Below are 26486 nucleotides of genomic sequence, written 5' to 3'. Positions count from 1 at the left end.
TACCTTAGTTGAACTTGTGGAACGTAAGGTGCCAAACATAGGAGCCGGGCAACCCAACTATAGATCAAAGACATGATTCGAAGCCGATGCATATAATGCAATATCTGGGACGCCGAAGAATTCCCTAGAGGTGTTCGGACTTAAGAGTTTGCGGGGCCGAATACAGCCCCTGGTATGAAGGCCATGCTGAAGCGCGTATGTCAATCGAAAGCAAGGAGGGAATACGGATGACGAGATAATATAAGAACTCAACACAAGGTGGTGATCGTCTGTTTCCTTTATATCCTTATCAATACGTCAAGGCGTGTTTTGACAGACAATGCCATTAATATTAAGGTCATGTCACATGCCTAATAAAAAATTTACATAAGGGAAAGTCTAACACAGGGCCTAAAGGGAATGGTTCAAAGACTCAAGTGATGCCCGCCACACGTCTGTGCCATTTCTCCTTAGTAATAAGTCCTTTGATAGGAGTATTTGATGGTTGGCCATGAAGATGGGAAATGCTAGCCTTGAAAGGGTTCCTGATGCAACCATACAACAAAATAGGGCTCTTAATGAACCCGTAGTGATAAAAGATGTATACAGTTCAAATAGGGTCAAGTCATACTATGGATTTTTCCGCAGTGTGCCTACGGCGCTACCCAAGGTATTTTGAGTGCATAGTTATGTACGCGCGATATGTAAGCCGCAACCTTATGGGGCAGTCGACGGAGGCCGAACTGCTAATCGAGATCCGGATCCGTCGAGTTATCGTAGTGATGCACAGACCAGACTCATTTAGATATGTTGTTGGCTTTAATGTCTGATGAATTGTCCGGCTTGATAAGGCCACCATACACCTCGGCTGCAAGGGCCGCGATGTGTTCTTCATTACGTAGGGAGTGCTCCATATTTCCATTAACTGTAATAACGCCACAAGGTCCAGGCATCTTAAGCTTCAAATAAGCATAGTGCAGGACTGCATTAAAGCGGGCAAAAGCAGTTCGTCCAAGTAGTGTGTGATAACCACTGCGGAACGGGATGATGTCGAAGATTAATTCTTCACTGCAGAAGTTGTCTAGGGAGCCGAATACTACCTCCAGTGTCAGCGAGCCCGTACAATGGGCCTCCACGCCAGGTATCACACCTTTAAAGGTTGTGTTACTATGCTTGATTCTTGATGGGTCAATGCCCATATTGTGGACAGTGTCTCGATAAATCAAGTTGAGACTGTTGCCCCCGTCCATAAGGACTCTAGTGAGATGATATCCATCGATAATTGGGTCGAGTACCAGGGCGGCTGAACCCCTGTGACGGATACTAGTTGGGTGATCCCTGCGATCGAAAGTGATCAGACAGGCTGATCATGGGTTGAACTTTGGAGTGACGAGCTCTATGGCGTAGATGTCCCGCAGTGCACGCTTGCGCTCCCTTTTGGGAATGTGAGTGACATATATCATGTTCACTGTTTTCACCTCGGGGGGAAACTGCTTTTGGCCCCGGGTGTTCGGCTCATGGAGCTCATCATCATCCTCACTTGGAGGTCCCTTTCCCTTGTGTTCAATATTTATCTTACCGGTCTATTTGAAAACCCAACAGTTCCTGTTAGTGTGATTAGCAGGCTTATCGGGTGTGCCATGAATCTGACAGGGCCTCTCAAGGATTTTATCCAAGCTGGATGGACCATCCATGTTGCCTTTGAAAGGTTTCTTCCGCTGACCGGATTTAGAACCACTAAATCCGGCATTGACTGTCTATCATCTGTGTCATCATTGTTGCTCCGATGTTTGTTTTTATTACGACGAGGTTTACCATTGCCGTCCCTGGCCTCAGAGGTGCCGGGGTCGCCTGAGTTGTTGCTTCTACGAGCCAACCAGCTATCTTTGCCCGCACAGAAACAGGCCATAAGTGCAGTTAAGGCTGTTATGGTCTTCGGCTTCTCCTGCCCGAGGTGTCGGGCGAGCCACTCTACCCGGACGCTGTGTTTGAAGGCTGCTAAGGCTTCGGCATCCGGAAAGTCCACAATTTGGTTCTTTTTAATTAGGAACCGATTCCAAAGCTTGCGAGCCGATTCGCTTGGTTGCTGGATTATGTGACTCAAGTCGTCCGCATCCGATGGCCGGACATAAGTGCCCTGAAAGTTGGCCCAAAAAGCATCTTCCAAATCTTCCTAGGTTCCAATGGAGTTCTCTGGGAGGCTATTCAGCCAGTGCCGTGCTGGTCCTTTCAGCTTCAGAGGAAGATATTTAATGGCATGGAGGTAATCTCCACGAGCCATATGAATGTGGAGAAGAAAATCTTCAATCCAGACGGCCGGATCCATCATTCCATCGTACTGCTCGATGTTCACGGGTTTAAATCCTTCTGAAAACTTGTGTTGCATTACTTCATCGGTGAAGCACATAGGGTGTGCGGCATCCCTGTATCGTGCGACGTCATGGCGGAGATTGGATTACATTTGAGTTCAGTTCTGATCCTGGATATTGTAATGTTCATCATGCCGGACTTCAAAGCCATTATCTCGTGCCGGGGCACGACCTCTTGATCCATAGATCGATTTGGTCTGACCAACTTTATTGGCCAGGTCCCGTTGCAAGTCATATGTGTAACCCAGAGCAGCTGTCTCCTTGCCTCTTTGGTGAGGGGGTGCAGGTTGTTGTTCGGCTTGATATGCTGCTTTATCCCGTCCACGTGTGGTTGGTCTGGTTGATCTGCATGATTGTATTTCAACAGTATTGGCTCAAGGGCTTCATCGTCGAATTGTGGCAGAAGCTTGCGCTTTGGGTAACTTTTTGTAGGTCGCTCATGGCCGTACTCCTCAGCGGCCAGGACCTTGGTCCATCTTTCATTGAGCATATCCTGTTTAGCTTTGAGCTGTTGCTGTTTCTTTTTCAGGCTCTGCGCTATGGCGATGAGCTGTCGCTTGAAGCGTTCTTGCTCGAGGGGTTCCTCTGGGACGATAAAGTCTTCGTCACCGAGGCTAACGTCCTCTTCAGAGACTGGCATATAATTGATGTCTTCTGAATCTTCATGATCAACGTGTTCGGGGCTATACTGACCCTCTTCCCTCTCATCCTGTTCAGATGTGGGCTTGACGGCGTGTTCAGGATCTTCGGCATCATCGATAGTCTCATTATTTCCGGTGCTGGTATTACTATCCCTCGCCCGACACGATCGTGAGCAGCACCGCTGAGATCAGCGCTTTGGTGGTTTATCGACGGGCTTGTATGAGGTTCTGATTATCCTCGCCGTACTTTTTGTCAGGAGTGTCCACCATGTATATGTCATAGGTTGAAGTGGCCATCCAACGCCTTATGATGGGTGGGACTTGGCCTGATTCAGCGTCGACATCATCGTCCATACCGTCGATGTCTTCGGACGCGTAGTCTAGCATGTCAGTTAAATCCTTGACAGTGACTATTAAGTGGGTGATGGGCGGGTCATGAAATTACCTGCTCTCTGCCTCCAACCCATACCAGGTGCAGTTCGGAGGCAAGCTTTCCGTAATGGTGAGGGGTCGCATTAAGCCCAGTGCTTCGTCTAAGGGTGAAAGCTGGGCGTGATTCCACGGATCTATAGGGCTAAGTTCGGTGACAAACACCTGATCGAGCCCGATCACTGCAGACTTTGATAGTTCGGAGCTATCGTCCACCGGTGAGTCCAAAACCACATTTGGGTCTCCGGTTGGAAGTTCCATGGTAGAAGAGAGTCTGGAGGGGGTGATTCCCCCGTCCCCGGACGTTACTACCCGCTCCGGATCTACGGCCGAGGCGGGTGTGAGTGTTGACCCCCGGACAAGATCTAAGAGCGGATCCAAAGAGCTTCCTTCATGGAGGCAAGGGGCGGCAACCGGGGTCGCGACCCCCTCGAAGACCAGATCTCCTCAGATATCGACGATGCAATTCCGGTTTCCAAACCTGATCTGGTGGCTGGGGGCATAACTGTCGACCTGCTCGAGGCGGGCGATTGAGTTAGCACGAAGCACGAAGCCTCCTAACGCAAAGACCTGTCCGGGAAGAAAGGTTTCCCTGGACATAGCATCATCGTTGATGAAGAGGTGCGCCATCAATCCCTCAGTTGATGATACAATAGAGCTCTCAATGAAAGCACCAATGTCGGTGTCAAAACCGGCAGATCTCGGGTAGGGAGATCAAGTTGTATGTCTGAGGATTGATGGTAACTATGATCAAAAGGACACAATGTTTACCTAGGTTTGGACCCTCTTAATGGAGGTAAAACCCTACTCCTGCTTGATTATATTCGATGGGTATAGGGGTTACAAGAGTTGATCTACCTCGAGATCATAATGGCCCCTAGCTTGGCTAGCCTATCAATGTTGTGATCCTGCCTTCGATCTAACCCTCTGGTTTATATAGATATCAGAGGGGCTTAGGATTGTACAAAGTCGGTTTAACGGAAAGGAAATAGTATATCCGAACACCTAAACTTGTCATCCATGTATACGGGAGTCCCTACCGGACACGAGGGGTGGTCTTCTGTCTTGTATTTGACGGCCCATCAGTCCGGCCCATATCCAATAGACCGGACGCCCGAGGACCCCTTAGTCCAGGACTCCCTCAGGCACATCACTAGTTAAATTTTTTACCTCTCCAAACCCAGTTTTATCAAATTTTACAACAAGATTTTCACCCTCGAATCATGAGAACACCTTCTAATTAATGTTGACTCTTCTTCAGTCCTCTTAGTATCAAGTTAAATATTACTAAAAAGGAATCAATAGAAGAAACACCAATCATTTTAACATCTTCATCATTACTGTAAGTGCATCTAGTGCCCCTTAGTGATTTTGGTGCATTGAAGACTTATAGGTTAAGAGACTAATATGTTTGTGAGTGTACACATGCTCTATAAGTCGGTGAGGAGTTTGATATTTATATTGAAAGTCGACCCCTAAAAATGAATGTCTTCAGCTGAAGGCTTTTGTTCTCCCGAAGACTTTGAAAGTGATGAAATTGGTGCGACCTTGAAGACTTGGATATTCATGCGAGGATTATGAAGCGTGAAGACTTTTGTTTTTGTAGTTTCATTTTCTCTTTCTTGAGTCATAGGAAACACCGTACTGTTAAAGGGGGTCGAGGTAATACTAAGGAAACTGATTTCCAAGTGATGCTCATCTCAAAATCCTACACCTACCCAATCCTTCCGAGTGAAGCCATTGGAAACCTCATATTAGTTCAATCAATTTCTTCATTGACAGAGACGAAGATCTTATGGTTTCTGAGGAATTTGTTCTGACTCAGGAGTTAGGAATTCGCTAGTGCGGATTGCCTACATAGTGAGGAACATGATAGCCCTGAGGAATTCGAAGCTCAAATCCGACCGTTGCTGTGCTACGCGCTAGCTGTCCCAAAATATCTATCCACATAACGGTCATATCATTGAAGGGCATTTATGTCTTATCATGTCGGTCTGCTCCCTAGGCTATAAATAGCTGCCCCCTACAACCACCAGCTGGTTGGCTGCTCCAAGAGAAACTGACACTTGTCAATTGAGAGCATCCCATCCTCCGAGGACTTTGAGCGAAAATCATCAAGTGAGGAAAACCCAAATCCCAAACCTACAAACCCAAAGTGATTGAGCATCACTGAAGAGATTGTTCTTGTGTGGAACCGATGCTTGTTACCTTTGAGGAGGGTGTATCCTCCAGATGGTTAGGCGCCATGGTCTGAGCATCCAAGAGGAATTGTGGATCGCCAAGTGACCAAGTCTGTGAAGGTTTGGAAGTCACCTGTGAAGACTTACCACGAGTGTTGGGAGAGGTCTATGTGATCTTAGCTCAAGGAGAATACAGTGAGGACCATGTGTCCGGGACTGTGTGTCCTCGAGTTTAAATACTCAGCCGCTCCAACCGGACGTACAACTGTCACAGCAATTGGAACTGGTCTACCAAATCATTCTCTTCACCAGGCCTACTAGTTCTATTTCCTCAACCCTTTCATTCCTCATTCATGTGTTGATGGACTGATCATTACTGTTTGAAGGCTTTGACTGAAGACTTTCTCTATTTCCTCAACCCTATTTCTTCAGTCACATTGTCTTCAGCCTGCTTATCCCGTGTTTACGCTTTCTGTACTATGTGTTCGTCTTTCATTTCATCACGATGACTATGCTATTGCTCTGTGATGCTTATACCTGAGTACTTATTCCGCTGCTAGTTGTTCGTGACTTAGGAATTTTCTCACCCTAAAATTCCTCAGTGACGAATTTGTAAAAGTCACCTATTCACCCCCCTCTAGTCGAGTTAACGCACTTTCAATTGGTATCAGAGCAAGGTACTCCCTTGTTCTGTGTGATTTTGGTTTAACCGCCTGGAGTTTCAGTTAGGTCGACTGCAGGAATGAAGAAAGTGCCTTGCCCCATCTTTGACGGTCATGAGTATCCCAAGTGGAAGGCCATGATGAAGAAGCGACTCATGGAGATGAACAACGAACTGTGAACCGTCACTGAGATTGGTCTTACCGATCTATGCAAGATAACAGAGGCTGATGATATTCGCAAGTACACTCTACTCAACCTCACAACGAAGGATGTCATTTGCTCCTGTTTGTCCCAAAATCAGTTCAGGAACATCATGCATCTCAACCATGCGAAGCTTATCTGGGACCGACTCTCTGAAGTCTATGAAGGCCATCATACTCTTCATGATCCGTGGTTTGAGGATTTCAAGGAATCAATCAAGGAGATGACTTTCACACCTGAATCATCATCCACTGCACCATGTCTTATGGCAAAGGGTGCCAAGGTAACTGAATGCTACCTTTCCGTATCTAGTGATGATGAATCAGGTGATGAATTTGGACCCAGCTATGTCAAACTTGCTTCCCTTGCCACTAAACAACAAAGAGCTCTTGAAAAAGTTCAAAACATGCTTGATGAAAGCGATGATATGTTGGGTGAGGAATTGAATCGAATTAAGGCTTTGACTGATAGTCTTCAGAAACTTCAGTCTAAGTTTAACAACCTTCAAAATCATCATAACACTCTCTTAACTGATCATGAGAAGCTTTCTTATGAATTTCTTCAGAAAAAGCAAGATCTTGAGAAGTTAAAAGTGAGTTATGAATATCTTCAGAAGGAAAACGATTCATTGCTTGCTCAACAGATCAGTTCTGCTCAGGAAGAATTTATTCCACCATGTCTGAAATGCATTGAGCATGAATCTGCTAATTCATCACCTAAATGTTCAAATGCTTCTATTGCTGCAAATTCTTTAACTGTCTCTGTGGTTGCAAATTCCTCGTCTGAGGATACCACAAGTATCATTGACGATAATGCAGGGCTGAAGGAATTGTATGTGACTGGCATTTACAAAAGCCTCAAAGGGCATCAGACTCTATGTGATGTGCTCAAAAGGAGATCTTGAATAGGAACCCTAGGAAAGAGGGTATTGCCTTTGAGAGGAAACTCAATGCTGATGGGACCTACTGGAAACCTGAGCAGTATCCCAAAACCTCATGGGTTGCTGTGAAAGGACCTCCTGTAGACCCATGCACTCTATCTGGCTTTACTTGTGATTCTTCATATTCCTCTGATGAGTCATTTGACTCCAACTATGAATTGTTCAAGAATCAGAATGGTGAAGTATTTGCTCGATATGTTGGAACTAGCTGCAGGAACGGTCCCCCTATGAAGAAAATCTGGGTTCCCAAAAGGTGCCTTGAAAATATTCAGGTGAATGTCATCATGACACCACCTATGAAGAATAGGAACCCCAGATCAAATTCTTCACATGCATCAAAATCTTCATATGGACCCAAGTCCTCATATGGACCAAATTCTTCATCTAGATCAAATTCCTCACGTGGATCAAAATTCTCATATGAACATCATTGTGCTAACACTTCTGTTTCGCAGGGAAAGTCTAAAGGCTATGAATATGTGCATTATTCTTCAAACCATTATGTTCATAAGTCCTCGAAGAATTTCTTTGCTTATACATATGCTTATCCTAACCACTCTTCTGTGAAATGAAGTGCACTGGCTTCAATGTCATATTTTTCTTATGGAGCTCACATAATGCTGAATCCTTTGCCACCCCTCCAGACGTGGGTGGTGAAGAAAAAGAACTAGTCTCTCGTGCAAGCTCAGGTCTTCAGACGAACTTGATTGTCTGAAGAATTTGCTGGAGACCTGAATGTGCTTGAATGGATGCAAGCTAATCATGAAGAAATCAATCACTCATTTACCATGTCCTCATATTACTATATCTATTGTTGTTTATGAAATTGATATCATATTCTTCACTGATGAAGTATATGGGTTCATAAGTTGCACTAATTAATCTGCAGGATGAACAACCTAAAGCTACTGAGTGGGTCCTCGACAATGGATGTACAAAACACATGACCGCTGACAGGAACTTGTTGATGGACACTGATTTGTCACCATCTCATCTGAAGCATATCACCTACGCTAACAAAGGCAAAAGCAAGGTATTGGGTCTAGGTAAGGTTGCGATCTCAAAGGATAGACACACGGACAAAGTCATGCTTGTCAAGTCCTTAGGATTCAACCTCATGTCTGTCTCAATGCTTTGTGATCTTGATATGGTTGTCGTCTTTGGCAAATATTGTTGCATTGTGCTGATGGAATCTGACAATTCCAAAGTCTTCGAAAGCTTTAGGAAAGGAGACTTTTATATTGTTGATTTCTCTGCAGGACCACAGCCTGCCACATGTCTACTTGCGAAAGCTTCAGAATGCTGGCTATGGCATCGACGACTTGGTCATGCTGGGATGAGGAATTTGCATACACTCGCGAAGAAGAAGCATGTCATTGGCATCGAGGTGTCAAATTCCTCAAAGATCATCTTTGTGGGGCTTGTGAGGCTGGAAAGATCACCAGATCCAAGCATCCCTCGAAGACTATCATGACCACGTCTCGTCCCTTTGAATTACTTCATATGGATCTCTTTGGCCCTACTCATTATGCCATGTTCTCTAGTTCTGCATCATTATATGGCTTTGTCATAGTTGATGACTATTCTTGTTACACATGGGTGCATATCATCACTTACAAAAATGAAGTGCAGGAAGTCTTCAGACGATTTTCCTCAAGAGCTTCTACTAACTTCGGTGTGAAGATCAAGCATATCAGGAGTGATAATGGAACTGAGTTCAAGAACACTAGTCTCGATGAATATCTTGATATACTTGGTATTACTCATGAGTTGTCTTCTCCCTATACTCCTCAGCAGAATGGCGTCGTGGAGCGCAAGAACATAACTCTTGTTGAGATGGCTCACACCATGCTTGATGAATACAAGACACCTCAACACTTTTGGCCTGAAGCCATTGATACTGCATGCCACATCATCAACATGGTATATCTTCACAAATTCTTCAAAAAGACCTCATATGAACTCCTCACTGACAAGAAACCCAATGTAAGTTATTTCAAAGTCTTCAGTGCTAAATGTTGGATTAGAGATCATCACCATCATTCTAAATTTGCACTGAAAGCACGTGAGGGTTTTATGCTTGGTTACGGAAAGGACTCGCACATCTACAGAGTCTTCAACATCAATCATCACAAGATTGTTGAAACTATAGATGTGTGGTTCGATAAAACTAATGGCTCGCAAAGAGAGCACCTACCTCCTGTGCTAGATGAAATGTCACCTAAGGAATCCATCAAGTTCAAAGCTACTGAGGATATCATCCCTACCGAAGAATCTGCTGAAGAAGTCATTCTGGATCATGAAGAAAATCACACTGGTGCTGCTGAAGAAACTGGTCCTGAAGAAATTGCTAGGCCTAAGCAAAGTCATCAACCCGCACATCCTCGCATTGCAAACGAAGTGCAAATCGAGAAGATCATCGATGACATCAACGCACCAGGTCCTCTCACGCGCTCAAAAGCTTCACATTTATCTAACTTTTGTGGGCATTTTTCTATCATAGAGCCCACTAATGTTGATGAAGCATGGAATCTGAGTGGATTCAAGCCATGCAAGATGAATTGCATAATTTCGAGCTCAACAATGTGTGGGAGCTTGTCAAGCGACCAGACCCATGCAAGCACAACATCATCGGTACCAAATGGATCTACCGCAAAAAACAAGATGAAAATGTCCTTGTGGTGAGGAATAAGGCTCGTCTTGTAGCTCATGGCTACACACAGGTTGAAGGAATTGATTTTTATGAAACTTTGCTCCTGTTGCTAGACTGGAGGATATTCGCATATTGCTTGCTTACGCTAACCATCATAATATCATCTTACATCAAATGGATGTGAAAAATGCATTCCTCAATGGTAAGCTTGAGGAAGAAGTATATGTTGCTCAACCACCAGGTTTTGAGGATGCAAAATTTCCAGATCACGTCTATAGACTCAACAAGGCCCTCTATGGCCTCAAGCAAGCACCTCGGGCATGGTATGACACACTGAAGGAATTCCTCATGAAGAAAGGCTTCAAACCCGGTTCATTTGATCCAACTCTTTTCACCAAAGCATATGATGATGAATTATTCGTGTGCCAAATATATGTTGATGTTATTATCTTTGGCTGTACTAACCAACATTATAGAGACGAATTTTCCTATATGATGAGTGAAGAATATCAAATGTCTATGCTGGGAGAATTGAAATTCTTCTTAGGTAATGGCATATTCATATCTCAGGAGAAATACCTCAAGGATGTGTTAAGGAAATTCGGCATGCAAGATTGCGAAGGCGTCAAAATCCCTATGCCCACAAATGGCCATCTATGCACTAATGAAAATGGTAAAGACTTCGATCAAGGTATACTGCTCCATGATTGGCTCTTTATTGTACCTATGTGCATCTAGGCCGGATATTATGCTTAGTGTTTGCATGTGTGCCTGATTTCAAGCTACACCGAAGGAATCACACCATAAGGCTATGAAGCATATTCTTCGATATCTAGATCACACACCAACACTTGGATTATGGTATCCCAAGGGCTCTTCCTTTGATCTCATTGGATATTCAGACTCTAACTATGCTGGTGATCGGGTGGACCGCAAGTCAACGTCAGGCACATGTCATTTCCTCGGACGATCCTTGGTATGTTGGTCCTCAAAGAAGCAGAACTGTGTATCACTCTCTACTACTGAAGCTGAGTACATTGCTGCTGGATCTTGCTGTGCTCAATTGCTATGGATGAAGCAAACCCTCAAGGACTATGGCATCAATGTGAAGAATGTGCCAGTCTACTGCGACAATGAGAGTGCTATCAAAATTTCTCACAACCCAGTTCAGCACTCAAAGACAAAGCACATCCAGATTCGTCATCATTTTCTTCGTGACCATGTGTTGAAGGGCGACATCTCCATCGACCACGCAAATACTGAAGACCAGCAGGCTGATATCTTCACAAAGCCCTTGGACAAGAAGAGATTTAGCAAGTTGCGGTGTGAGCTAAATATCTTAGAATCTTCGAATGTTCTTTGAAAAGGACACACATCCTAAAACTTATGCAAACTTGATGACTTAGATGTGCAACACAGGAAGTAACATTTTTTATTCAATCAATGAAGACTAACCCTCTAAGTGTGAAGAAATTAATGAAGAATTTGATTCTCAGAACCCTACGACAATTGTACGCGGTGTCTGAAATCATCATTCTTATACGGTGGGTTACGCCACCAACCAGAGTTGAAAATCTTCAATTTGAGTTTGTCTTTTTTGAAATTCCTCAGTTTTTCAAATTCTTCAACTTTTCATTGTCTTCATTCTTTCCGTCATTGTTCTTCACTCACCATATATATACTTGAGTTTTTATGTCCTCTACAACATTCACTTACCGCTAATTCTTCAAGTTGACTTTCCTGCTAAGTGAATGTGATCGGACCCTTTCCCCCTTTATGCTAAACTCAACCCAGTCTGTTCACAAATTCTTCATGTGCGTTCTATTTGAAACCCGTTCAAAATCTTCACTGTGTCCTTGTCAGCTGAAGAAATTGCGAATGAAATTTTAAAATATTCTTATCTGAATTTTCTGCTTTTGCCGCTCAAACCGTTACACATCCCACGATAAGAGTTATCTATTCACCATGATCTTACACGATCTCCACCACACTGTACGTGGGTGACACATGTCGCTAGGATGAGAAGGGTCAGGGGCACATTCGTCCATCTTCCTCAGGCGAGTGGTTTTTTCACTGCGGCTATAAATACTCCACCCTCCTCAGACTGCATTTACCCCGCTCAATCTCACTCCCCTCGCTCGAGCTCTCAAGCCCTAGCGCCGCTACTACCTTCATCGACGCCGGTGAGGAAGAGCTTCACTGCCTTGACCTCGTTGCCGTCGTACTCGCGCCGGCCGCGGACTTCTTCTCTTCGTCGCCGCCGTAGCTGTCTTCCTCTGCCAAGTTAGGGCGTGGAAGATCTGGACCGACGAACTTCTAAATCTACACTCCCAGTTCATCGTGTTCTTCGTCAAGGGTAATTCAAAGTTACTTTTACTGCCTTTGTTGATTCTGATGATTTCCATAAAATCTTCAAAAGGTGTTTATTCTTCAAGTTCCACACACTAAACACCTCACACAATCATCGGTTCTTGATATGTTTCTCTAAGTGACGTTTTCCCTCAAGATTCCTCAATTGTGTGAATTTCACAATCCACACAACTCTGGAACCTAAGTCAAAGAATGCTTAGTGAAATTCTTAAAGACATATTTGGTCAATTTCCTCAAACTTGTTCCTTTTTTGAAAAAACTTCTGAGAACGCATATGATCTCTCCAAATTCTTCGCACCTATACTCTATTCACAGGTACACATGTCTGCTGCTGAATCACTAGGTTCTCATCAACTTAACTCATTTGCAGCATTCCTCGAAGAAAAGCTGCATACTTCTTCAGAGAACTCAATAGTTCAAATTCCTCAGCTGAAGAAAATGGCAGATGGCAAAAGACCTCAGAAGGGAGGAAAGAAACTGGAAGTCAACAATGCTTTTGAGATCCCTGCTGACATTTATGCAGGGTACTACACGCCTGATGAGGAAATTCATGGGAAGGAAACAAAGAATGAGAGCAAGGTGCGCATACAGAAAATTGAACAAAGATGGGCACGGGAATGGAGGAGTACAGATATGTTACTCCAAAATATATGAAGAAATTCGCTCTAAACCCTCTTTGCCCAAGACCTCCGTTGGCACCTGACCAGCGTGCTGATCCCACTAGCATCAAATGCGGTGAGGATTATGCTGATGAATGGGCCAAGCGGCAAGCCAAGTTCGCCAAATAGGCCAAAGAAGCAGTTAGGAAATTCAATGAAGATTTTGTTGCTGCCGCTGCTGAGGCTTCCACAAGCAAGAAGGCTATGCCCAAGAAGCCTGCTCGCAAACCTCCAAGATCAGCAATGCCCTCACGGCCAAGCTCATCTGTGTCCTCATGGCAAATCCCTCAAGCTGCTCCAGTTCCTCAGGTTGTAAAACCCTCAGCTCCTCCGGCAAAGTCCTCAGCGCCTGTGCATCTCGCCACGTGCCAAAGGACCACATGCATCTCAATTGCCGCAGGAGCTTCTGCAAGTTCTTTAGCTCCTCCTCTGTCTTCAAAAAGCCCCATTTTGCTGAAGACCAAGGCCACTGCAGGACGAGGCACTAGACCAAGTCCTCACAAGAAGCAAGTTGCCTTCCAAGTACCGTATGATGATGATGAAGCTGACAATGAAAAATTGGCCGAACTCATCAAAGATAGACAACAAAGGGCCGCTAGAGCCAAAGGAAGTGATGTGCCTCTTCTATTGGATCTGAAGAAGATCCAGGATTTCATTGACCTCTGGCACAAAGACCTAAACACTCCTTTACCAGAGTTAGACCTCACTCATGGACAAAGTCACATGTTGACGGCTTTCATCTCTGAAGAAATGGAAATATGAACAAGCCAGGATTGTGAAGAAAGCCCAGTACAAGAAACAACGTTATCTGAAGGACAACATGCTCATGCTAACGCCTGAACAACTCATCACTCTGCAATCTGATATCAAGAAGCTCAGTGATGAATTTGACGCATACAAGGCAGAATGGCTTGGAGCCAAAGTCAGATTCGTCAAAATGGCAAAAGGACTCACTTCCAATATTGCTGATCCAACGCACATTGAAATTCCTCAGGCTGAAGGATCTTCTCAGCCAACTGAAGAACATTCCAGCATCGCTGATGAAAATGAGGCTGCTGATGAAACTGCAAGCACCAGGGCTAAAGAAATTCCAGCCGCTAAAGAAATTGCCAGGGCAACCACTAGTGTTGCGCCTGAAGAACAAGTCAAGCCAGCTGAAGCATCTGAAGCTGCGCCTGCAGAAGCTGAACAAGACAGGACAACTGCATCAGTTGTGACTGAAGAAATTGCTCCAATTTCCTCTGCTCCTCCTGCACCAACGCCAACACCAAGTCCAATTCTTCCTTCTGCTTTGGAAGTGAAGAAAACAAAGGCTGCAGAGCAAGCTGCTTTGAAGAAAAGGAAAGCATTTGCTTCCTCAGAATCTTCAGGACCCAAGAAGGCAAAGATTTTGACAAGCTCACTTGAGAATCCAATTGATGCTGTTTCTCTCTCAAGCATGCCATCAAAGGAAATCATTCCTTTTGGCGAAGACTATGTGATTCTGAGTGAATCTGATGAAGAAAATCCTTCTGCTGCTTCGACAGAGCAGATGGATGAAGAAATTGAAGTGGACACTTTCAATTCAACTCCTCAGGTATCATTGCCACTGCCTCAGTTCACAGCTGAAGAGGCAGGTGTTGAAGAAATGGAAGAAGATGAAGATTTGGACATTGGGAGCACCACGCTTGTGATGAATGATGACTTTTGGGAAAGTCCGCACCCCAACTCTCCCTTGTTCACGCCACTGCAACAAATTCCTTAGTCCTCAGTACCTACTGAAGTTCAAATGGGCTCTAATGAAATTCACACTGCGCCTTCCATTCCTGAAGAAATTCCAGCCACTAGTGCTGGTAACAAAGCTGCTGAAGAAATGGAGACCCAGGCTGCTACTGAAGCAGAAGCTGAAATTCCTCAGCCTGTGGCTCTAGAGATTGAGATTCCTGAGGTTGTGCTGCAATTGACTGATACTCCTCAGCCGAAGCCGAAGAATCCATTCTCGAAGACGCCAAAATTCAAGGCTGATGACTTTCTTTCATGAGCATGTGTTCTTAACCGACTACAACCCTTATGACTCTGCTCGTCTTAGAAGGAAGCGTTTCTGGACTGCCAGCCAAGCAAACTTCTAATCTTCACTGCTTTTTGATAAGGACAAAATCTTTGATCATGCACAGATTCCTCATGTGGACATGGAATCACTGCCGTGCTTCACACCAGTGCTTAGTGTTCTTCATGACGCTAGATTGCTCAACTTTTACACAGACATATGTGATTGGAATGAAGAACTCATTCTTCAGTTCTATGTGATGCTGCACATCACTGGAAATGTTGAAGATGTCAACTCTTGGGTGTTGGACTGGATGATAGAGAACACTCATTTCAAAGCACCAGCCTCTGAATTGCTTCATGCTCTGCCTGTCAGTCCTCGCCTTGAAGGTTACAATCTTATATATCATGAACCTGAGCTGTCTAATCACTTCATGCAAGTACTGATGAAGCCACTGAAGCCCGGTCAAGCCCCAAGGACCAAATTCCTCATGAAGGAATTGCTATATGTGTCTCAGACTGTCTATCGCATTTTGACCAAGACATCAAGTCCAATCAAAGGCCATGACTCAAATGATGAAGAAGTCGTTGGCATCATGAAGAAGCTATTGTTCAATATTATGCATGGTATCCCAATCAACTACCATGACTTCTTCATGCACACTATGGCAAACATTGCATTGTATCCCTTTGAATTGAAGCCTTATGCTCCCTGGATTATGAGATTCCTCAGATCAAGGTCTTCATTCAACTATAAGGCTGACACACTTAACCATGGCAGTTACTTACCCCCTATTCAAGTCCTCAAGCGGACACTTTCCTTAGCTGATAAAAAGGGCAAGGCCACTGCAATTGTTGATGAGGGCATTAGTCCATTGGATGGATAGTTCCACAAAGCTGCATCGTATTCCACCAATGATGACTCTGCCACTCATGATTTTGCCGCCAATGCCTCAAAGCAAAGTCTTCAAGCCACATCTCCAAGGGTGATGACTGGTCGTGAGCTTCTCCTCAGTCTTCATCAGAAGGTCGATCGCAACCATAAATGGGTCAAGCGTCAGTTTGGTTCAATTCTTCACAACATGACTGGTACACATAATTCTGTGAAGAAGAACCATTACTACCTCAATGAAGTTTTTGATCGCACCTGGCTGACTCATCTCTACGGTGATGAGGATCTCAAGTAGATGGGCTTCAAGTAGGACTTCAGCTGGTCTAAGCCTCCGACGAAGAAATTCAAGAAAGTCGAAGTTCCTCCCTTGGGTGCCCAGCTCATATTCTTCATCGCGCAAGACCGATGAAAATGAAGACTTGGACGACACTTGGGCAGGCCCTACTCCAACAACCGACCCCAACAATGCTGGCGCTCCTCCATCAACTTCGTGATGAAATTCTTCAGGGGCGTTAGTCCTCATTTTTGTCCCTTTTTGTCATTTGATGACAAAGGGGGAGAAATTTGAGTTAGTCTTCAAGCGGGTCTATCTATATGGGCATTTTTTTGTTAAGTTGCAACTCTCACTCTTCTGAAGTGTTTGTTGATTGAGTTGTAAACTTAAGTCCGGTGGTGACCTGATACTTTTGCTCTGTTTTTCTGCATGCTATTTCCTCATATATGCTATGCACGCATGCTGAATTACATCAATCACCATATTTCATCATGCATTTCAAATTCTTCATTCGATATGTTAAATGCATGTATGAATTACAAGATATAGGGGTAGATCTCCATGATTCTACTCTTCAAATGTGCATTGCCTGAAAATCAAATTCTTCACTATGCACATCTTCAGGGGGAGTTCTTCTATATCTTGCAATCAAATTGCTCAATATTGAACACTTTCAATTCATATGTTTATCCCCGTTGAAAACTTAATATATGTTGTCATCAATCATCAAAAAGGGGGAGATTGTAAGTGCATCTAGTGCCCCTTAGTGATTTTGGTGTATTGAAGACTTATATGTGAAGGGACTAATATGTTTGTGAGTGTACAAAGGCTCTATAAGTCGATGAGGAGTTTGATATTTACATTCAAAGTGGACCCCCAAAAATGAATGTCTTCAGCTGAAGACTTTGGTTCTCCTGAAGACTTTGAAAGTGATGAAATTGGTGCGGCCTTGAAGACTTGGATATTCATGCAAGGATTATGAAGCGTGAAGAATTTTTTCTCGTAGTTTCATTTCTCTTTCTTGAGTCATAGGAAACACCGTACTGTTAAAGGGGGTCAAGGTAATACTAAGGAAATTGATTTCCAAGTGATGCTCATCTCAAAATCCTACACCTACCCAATCCTTTCGAGTCAAGCCATTGGAAATCTCATATCAGTTCAGTCAATTTCTTCAGTGACAGAGACGAAGATCTTCGGGTCTCTGAGGAATTTGTTCTGACTGAGGAGTTAGGAATTCGCCAATGCGGATTGCCTACACAGTGAGGAACATGATAGCCCTGAGGAATTCGAACCTCAAATCCGACCATTGATGTGCTACACGCCAGCTATCCAAAAATATCTATCCAGCTAATGGTCATATCATTGAAGGGCATTTATGTTTTATCATGTCGGGCTGCTCCCTAGGCTATAAATAGCCGCCCCTACAACCACTAGCTGGTTGGTTGCTCCGAGAGAAACTGCCACTTGTCAATTGAGAGCATCCCATCCTCCGAGGACTTTGAGCGAAAATCATCAAGTGAGGAAAACCCAAATCCCAAACCCAAACCTACAAACCCAAAGTGATTGAGCATCACTGAAGAGATTGTTCCTGTGTGGAACCGATGCTTGTTACCTTTGAGGACTGTGTATCCTCCAGATGGTTAGGCGTCATGGTCTGAGCATCCAAGAGGAATTGTGGATCACCGAGTGACCAAGTCTGTGAAGGTTTGGATGTCACCTGTGAAGACTTACCAAGAGTGTTGGGCGAGGTCTGTGTGATCTTAGCTCAAGGAGAATATGGTGAGGACCGTGTGTCCGGGACTGTGTGTCCTCGAGTTTAAATACTCAACCGCTCCAACCAGATGTACAACTGTCACAGCAGTTGGAACTGGTCTACCAAATCATTGTCTTCACCAAGCCTACTGGTTCTATTTCCTCAACCCTTTCATTTCCTCATTCATGTGTTGATGAACCTGATCATTACTATTTGAAGACTTTGACTGAAGACTTCCTCCATTTCCTCAACCCTATTTCTTCAGTCACATTGTCTTCAGTCTGCTTATCCTGTGTTTACGCTTTCTGTAGTTTGTGTCCGTCTTTCATTTCATCACGGTGACTATGCTATTGCTCTGTGATGCTTATACCTGAGTACTTATTCCACTGCTAGTTGTTCGTGACTTAGGAATTTCCTCACCCTGAAATTCCTCAGTGACAAATTTGTAAAAATCGCCTATTCACCCCCTGTAGTCGACTTAACGCACTTTCAATTACAACAAAAAAATCAGGCCGAATCACTTTTTCTAAAATTTCTCTTTTAGCCCTAAGCATAGCGATTCTTTTCTTACTTTCATCTATAGAAACATATAAAGCTTTAATTGATTCATTAATATCAACCTTGGGTAGAAAATTTTTAATCTTGAGATTTCCACATCATGTGTAATTCTATCGATGCTCCTAGACATATCATCAAGTTTGCTCACTTTTTCTTCTATCATTGTGTTGAAAACTTTTTGAGCATCAATAAATTCTTTAATATTACTCTCAATATCACAGGGCATCATATCATTACTATTATAAGAATTACCATAGGAATTACCATAATTATTAGAGGAATTTCCAGGAAATGACCTAGGATTAAAATTACCTCTATAAGCATTGTTATTAAAATTCTTTCACGAGAAAAATTTGTCAAGTATCTTTTCCTTAGACCATGAGATCGTGTAACTCCCGGATACCGTAGGAGTGCTTTGGGTGTACCAAACGTCACAACGTAACTGGGTGACTATAAAGGTGCACTACAGGTATCTCCGAAAGTGTCTGTTGGGTTGACACGGATCAAGACTGGGATTTGTCACTCCGCATGATGGAGAGGTATCTCTGGGCCCACTCGGTAATGCATCATCATAATGAGCTCAAAGTGACCAAGTGTCTGGTCACGGGATCATGCATTATGATACGAGTAAAGTGACTTGCCGGTAACGAGATTTAACGAGGTATTGGGATACCGACGATCGAATCTCGGGCAAGTAACATACCGATTGACAAAGGGAATTGTATACGGGGTTGCTTGAATCCTCGACATCGTGATTCATCCGATGAGATCATTGAGGAGCATGTGGGAGCCAACACGGGTATCCAGATCCCGCTGTTGGTTATTGACCGGAGAGCAGTCTCGGTCATGTCTGCGTGTCTCCCAAACCCGTAGGGTCTACACACTTAAGGTTCAGTGACGCTAGGGTTGTAAAGATATTAGTATGCAACAAACTGAAAGTTGTTCGGAGTCCCGGATGAGATCACCGACGTCACGAGGAGTTCCGGAATGGTCTGGAGGTAAAGAATTATATATGGAAGTCGAGTTTCGGCCATCAGGAAAGTTTCGGGATTCACCGGTATTATACCGGGACCACCGGAAGGTTCCTGGGGGTCCACCGGGTGGGGCCACCTATCCCGGAGGGCCCCATGGGCTGAAGTGGGAGGGGAACCAGCCCCTAGTGGGCTGGTGCACCCTTCCCCCCTGGGCCCCCCTCTGCACCTAGGGTTGGGAACCCTAGGGGAGGGGGCGCCTCCACTTGCCTTGGGGGGCAAGTTTCCCCCCTTGGCCACCGCCCCCTAGGAGATCCCATCTCCTAGGGCCGCCCCCCTGGGGTCCCTATATAAAGAGAGGGGGGGGGGGGTGAGAGGGCAGCCGCACCCTGACACCTGGCGCCTCCCTCCCCCCTTTGCTACACCTCTTCCTCCCGTAGTCGCTTGGCGAAGCCCTGCTGGATCCCTGCTGCATCCACCACCACGCCGCCGTGCTACTGGATCTTCATCAACCTCTCCTTCCCCCTTGCTGGATCAAGAAGGAGGAGACGTCACGTTGACTGTACGTGTGTTGAACGCGGAGGTGCCATCCGTTCGGCGCTAGGATCTCCGGTGATTTGGATCACGACGAGTACGATTCCCTCAACCCCATTCTCTTGAACACTTCCGCTCGCGATCTACAAGGGTATGTAGATGCACTCCTCTCTCTTGTTGCTAGATGAACTGATAGATTGATCTTGGTGAACATAGGATTTTTTTTATTTTATGCAACTTCCCCAACAGTGGCATCATGAGCTAGGTCTATGCGTAGTTCTCTATTGCACGAGTAGAACACAAATCTGTTGTGGGCGTAGATGTTGTCAACTTTCTTGCCACTACTAGTCTTATTTTGCTTCAGCGGTATTGTGGGATGAAGCGGCCCGGACCGACCTTACACGTACGCTTACGTGAGACATGTTCCACCGACTGACATGCACTAGTTGCATAAGGTGGCTAGCGGGTGTCTGTCTCTCCCACTTTAGTTGGAGCGGATTCGATGAAAAGGGTCCTTATGAAGGGTAAATAGAAGTTGACAAATCACATTGTGGTTATTCATAGGTAAGAAAATGTTCTTGCTAGAACCCTATTGCAGCCACGTAAAAGATGCAACAACAATTAGAGGACGTCTAACTTGTTTTTGCAGCAATTGCTTTGTGATGTGATATGGTCAAAAGTTGTGATGAATGATGAATGATATATTGTGATGTATGAGATCATGTTCTTGTAATAGGAATCACGACTTGCATGTCGATGAGTATGACAACTGACAGGAGCCATAGGAGTTGTCTTAATTATTGTATGACCTGCGTGTCAATGATTTAACGCAATGTAATTACTTTACTTTATTGCTAAACTGTTAACCATAGTAGTAGAAGTAATAGTTGGCGAGCAACTTCATGGAGACACGATGATGGAGATCATGATGATGGAGATCATGGTGTCATGCCGGTGATGAAGATGATCATGGAGCCCCGAAGATGGAGATCAAAGGAGCTATATGATATTGGCCATATCATGTCACTACTATATAATTGCATGTGATGTTTATTATGTTTATGCATCTTGTTTACTTAGAACGACGGTAGTAAATAAGATGATCCCTTATAATAATTTCAAGAAAGTGTTCCCCCTAACTGTGCGCAGTTGCTAAAGTTTGTTGTTTCGAAGCACCACGTGATGATCGGGTGTGATAGATTCCTACGTTCACATACAACGGGTGTAAGACAGTTTTACACATGCAAAAACACTTAGGTTAATTTGACGAGCCTAGCATGTACAGACATGGCCTCGGAACACAGAGACCGAAATTTCGAACATGAGTCGTATGGAGGATACAATCAACATGGAGATGTTCACCGATGATGACTAGTCCGTCTCACGTGATGATCGGACACGGCCTAGTCGACTCGGATCATGTAACACTTAGATGACTAGAGGGATGTCTAATCTGAGTGGGAGTTCATTAAATAATTTTATTAGATGAACTTAATTATCATGAACTTAGTCTAAAATCTTTGCAAAATATGTCTTGTAGATCAAATGGCTAACGCTCATGTCAACATGAACTTCAACGCGTTCCTGGAGAAAACCAAGCTGAAAGATGATGGCAGCAACTATACGGACTGGGTTCGGAACCTGAGGATCATCCTCATAGCTGCCAAGAAAGCATATGTCCTAGAAGGACCGCTAGGTGAAGCACCCATCCCAGAAAACCAAGACGTTATGAACGCTTGGGAGTCACATGCTAATGATTACTCCCTCGTTCAGTGCGGCATGCTTTACAACTTAGAACCAGGGCTCCAAAAACGTTTTGAGTAACACGGAGCATATGAGATGTTCGAGGAGCTGAAAATGGTTTTCCAAGCTCACGCCAGGGTCGAGAGATATGAAGTCTCCGACAAGTTCTATAGTTGTAAGATGGAGGAAAATAGTTCTGTCTGTGAGCACATACTCAAAATGTCTGGGTTGCACAACCGCCTGTCCCAGCTGGACATTAACCTCCCAGACGAGGTGGTCATTGACAAAATCCTTCAGTCGCTCCCACCGAGCTACAAGAGCTTTGTGATGAACTACAATATGCAGGGGATGGTGAAAACTATTCCTGAAGTATTTTCAATGCTGAAGTCGGCAGAGGTAGAAATCAAGAAAGAACATCAAGTGTTGATGGTCAATAAAACCACCAAGTTCAAGAAGGGCAAGGGTAAGAAGAACTTCAAGAAGGACGGCAAAGATGTTGCCGCGCCCGGTAAGCCAGTTGCCGGGAAGAAGTCAAAGAATGGACCCAAGCCTGAGACTGAGTGCTTTTATGGCAAAGGGAAGGGTCACTGGAAGCGGAACTGCCCCAAATACTTAGCGGACAAGAAGGCCGGCAACACTAAAGGTATATGTGATATACATGTAATTGATGTGTACCTTACCAGTACTCGTAGTAACTCCTGGGTATTTGATACCGGTGCCGTTGCTCATATTTGTAACTCATAGCAGGAGCTGTGGAATAAGCGGAGACTGGCGAAGGACGAGGTGACGATGCGCGTCGGGAATGGTTCCAAGTTCGATGTGATCGCCGTCGGCACGCTACCTCTACATTTACCCACATGATTAGTTTTAAACCTCAATAATTGTTATTTAGTGCCAAGTTTGAGCATGAACATTGTATCTGGATCTCGTTTAATGCGAGATGGAACATTGTATCTGTATCTCGTTTAATGCGAGATGGCTACTCATTTAAATCTGAGAATAATGGTTGTTCTATTTATATGAGAGATATGTTTTATGGTCATGCCCCGATGGTCAATGGTTTATTCTCAATGAATCTCGAATGTAATATTACACATATTCATAGTGTGAATACCAAAAGATGTAAAGTTGATAAGGATAGTCCCACATACTTGTGGTGCTGCCGCCTTGGTCACATTGGTGTCAAGCGCATGAAGAAGCTCCATGCTGATGGACTTTTAGAGTCTCTCGATTATGAATCATTTAACACATGCGAACCATGCCTCATGGGCAAAATGACCAAGACTCCATTCTCTGGAACAATGGAGCGAGCAACCAACTTATTGGAAATCATACATACTGATGTGTGTGGTCCAATGAGCGTTGAGGCTCGCGTAGGATATCGTTATGTTCTCACTCTCACTGATGACTTAAGTAGATATGGGTATGTCTACTTGATGAAACACAAGTCCGAGACCTTTGAAAAGTTCAAGGAATTTCAGAATGAAGTAGAGAATCAACGTGACCGAAAAATAAAGTTCTCACGATCATATCGTGGAGGAGAATATTTAAGTCAGAATTTGGTACGCACTTAAGGAAATGTGGAATCGTTTCACAACTCACGCCGCCTGGAACACCTCAGCGTAATGGTGTGTCGGAACGTCATAATTGCTCTCTATTGGATATGGTGCGATCTATGATGTCTCTTACCGATTTACCGCTATCATTTTGGGGATACGCTCTAGAGATAGCTACATTGACTTTAAATAGGGCTCCGTCTAAATCCGTTGAGACGACACCGTATGAACTATGGTTTGGGAAGAAACCTAAGCTATCGTTTCTAAAAGTTTTTGGATGCGATGCTTATGTCAAGAAACTTCAACCTGAAAAGCTCGAACCCAAGTCGGAAAAATGCATCTTCATAGGATACCCGAAGGAAACCATTGGGTATACCTTCTACCTTAGATCCGAAGGCAAGATCTTTGTTGCCAAGAACGGATCCTTTCTGGAAAAAGAGTTTCTCTCGAAAGGAGTAAGTGGGAGGAAAGTAGAACTCGATGAAGTACTACCTCTTGAACCGAGAAGTAGTGCAGCTCAGGAAAATGTTCCTGTGGTGCCTACACCGACTGGAGAGGAAATTAATGATGATGATCAAGGTACTTCGGATCAAGTTGCTACTGAACTTCGTAGGTCCACAAGGACACGTTCCACACCAGAGTGGTATGGCAACCCTGTCCTGGAAATCATGTTGTTAGACAACGGTGAACCTTCGAACTATGAAGAAGCGATGGCGGGCCCAGATTCCAACAAATGGCTTGAAGCCATGCAATCCGAGATAGAATCCATGTATGAAAACAAAGTATGGACTTTGACAGACTTGCCCGATGATCGGCGAGCGATAGAAAACAAATGGATCTTTAAGAAGAAGACGGACGCGGATGGTAATGTTACCATCTATAAAGCTCGACTTGTCGTTAAGGGTTATCGGCAAGTTCAAGGGGTTGACTACGATGAGACTTTCTCTCCCGTAGCGAAGCTGAAGTTCGTCTGAATTATGTTAGCAATTGCTGCATACTATGATTATGAGATATGGCAGATGGACGTCAAAACGGCATTCCTTAACGGCTATCTTAAGGAAGAAATGTATATGATGCAGCCGGAGGGTTTTGTCGATCCTAAGAATGCTAACAAGGTATGCAAGCTCCAGTGATCCATTTATGGGCTGGTGCAAGCATCTTGGAGTTGGAACATTCGCTTTGATGAGATGATCAAAGCGTTTGGGTTTATGCAGACTTATGGAGAAGCCTGCGTTTACAAGAAAGTGAGTGGGAGCTCTGTAGCATTTCTCATATTATATGTAGATGACATAATTTTGATGGGAAATGATATAGAACTTTTGGACAGCATTAAGGCCTACTTGAATAAGTGTTTTTCAATGAAGGACCTTGGAGAAGCTGCTTACATATTAGGCATCAAGATCTATAGGGATAGATCGAGACGCCTCATAGGTCTTTCACAAAGCACATACCTTGATAAGATATTGAAGAAGTTCAATATGGATCAGTCCAAGAAAGGGTTCTTGCCTGTGTTGCAAGGTGTGAGATTGAGCTCGGCTCAATGCCCGACCACGGCAGAAGATAAAGAAGAGATGAGTGTCATCCCCTATGCCTCAGCCATAGGGTCTATTATGTATGCCATGCTGTGTACCAGACCTGATGTAAGCCTTGCCGTAAGTTTGGTAGGAAAGTACCAAAGTAATCCCGGCAAGGAACACTGGACAACGGTCAAGAATATCCTGAAGTACCTGAAGAGGACTAAGGATATGTTTCTCGTTTTTGGAGGTGACGAAGAGCTCGTCGTAAAGGGTTACGTCGACGCTAGCTTCGACACAGATCTAGATGACTCGAAGTCACAAACTGGATACGTGTATATGTTGAATCGTGGAGCAGTAAGCTGGTGCAGTTGCAAGCAGAGCATCGTGGCGGGATCTAGATGTGAAGCGGAGTACATGGCGGCCTCGGAGGTAGTGCATGAAGCAATATGGATGAAGGAGTTCATCACCGACCTAGGAGTCATACCCAATGCGTCGGGGCCAATCACTCTCTTCTGTGACAACACTGGAGCTATTGCCCTTGCCAAGGAGCCCAGGTTTCACAAGAAGACCAGGCACATCAAGCGTCGTTTCAACTCCATCCATGAAAATGTTCAATATGGAGACATAGATATTTGCAAAGTACATACGGATCTGAATGTCACAGATCCGTTGACTAAACCTCTTCCGCGAGCAAAACATGATCAACACCAGAACTCTATGGGTGTTCGATTCATCACAATGTAACTAGATTATTGACTCTAGTGCAAGTGGGAGACTGTTGGAAATATGCCCTAGAGGCAATAATAAAAGGATTATTATTATATTTCCTTGTTCATGATAATTGTCTTTTATTCATGCTATAATTGTATTATCTGGAAATCGTAATACACGTGTGAATACATAGACCACAACATGTCCCTAGTGAGCCTCTAGTTGACTAGCTTGTTGATCAACAGATAGTCATGGTTTCCTGACTATGGACATTGGATGTCATTGATAACGGGATCACATCATTGGCAGAATGATGTGATGGACAAGACCCAATCCTAAGCATAGCACAAGATCGTGTAGTTTGTTTTGCTAGAGCTTTTCCAATGTCAAGTATCTTTTCCTTAGACCATGAGATCGTGTAACTCCCAGATACCGTAGGAGTGCTTTGGGTGTACCAAACGTCACAACGTAACTGGGTGACTATAAAGGTGCACTACAGGTATCTCCGAAAGTGTCTGTTGGATTGACACGGATCAAGACTGGGATTTGTCACTCCGCATGACGGAGAGGTATCTCTGGGCCCACTCGGTAATACATCATCATAATGAGCTCAAAGTGACCAAGTGTCTAGTCACGGGATCATGCATTACGATACGAGTAAAGTGACTTGCCGGTAACGAGATTGAACGAGGTATTGGGATACCGACGATCGAATCTCGGGCAAGTAACGTACCGATTGACAAAGGGAATTGTATACGGGGTTGCTTGAATCCTCGACATCGTGGTTCATCCGATGAGATCATCGAGGAGCATGTGGGAGCCAACATGGGTATCCAGATCCTGCTGTTGGTTATTGACCGGAGAGCAG

Source organism: Triticum dicoccoides, chromosome 7B (assembly GCF_002162155.2).
Source record: "Triticum dicoccoides isolate Atlit2015 ecotype Zavitan chromosome 7B, WEW_v2.0, whole genome shotgun sequence".
Lineage (NCBI taxonomy): Eukaryota > Viridiplantae > Streptophyta > Magnoliopsida > Poales > Poaceae > Triticum > Triticum dicoccoides.
The sequence above is the reverse complement of the archived record's forward strand: the minus strand, read 5'-3'. Positions refer to the sequence as shown.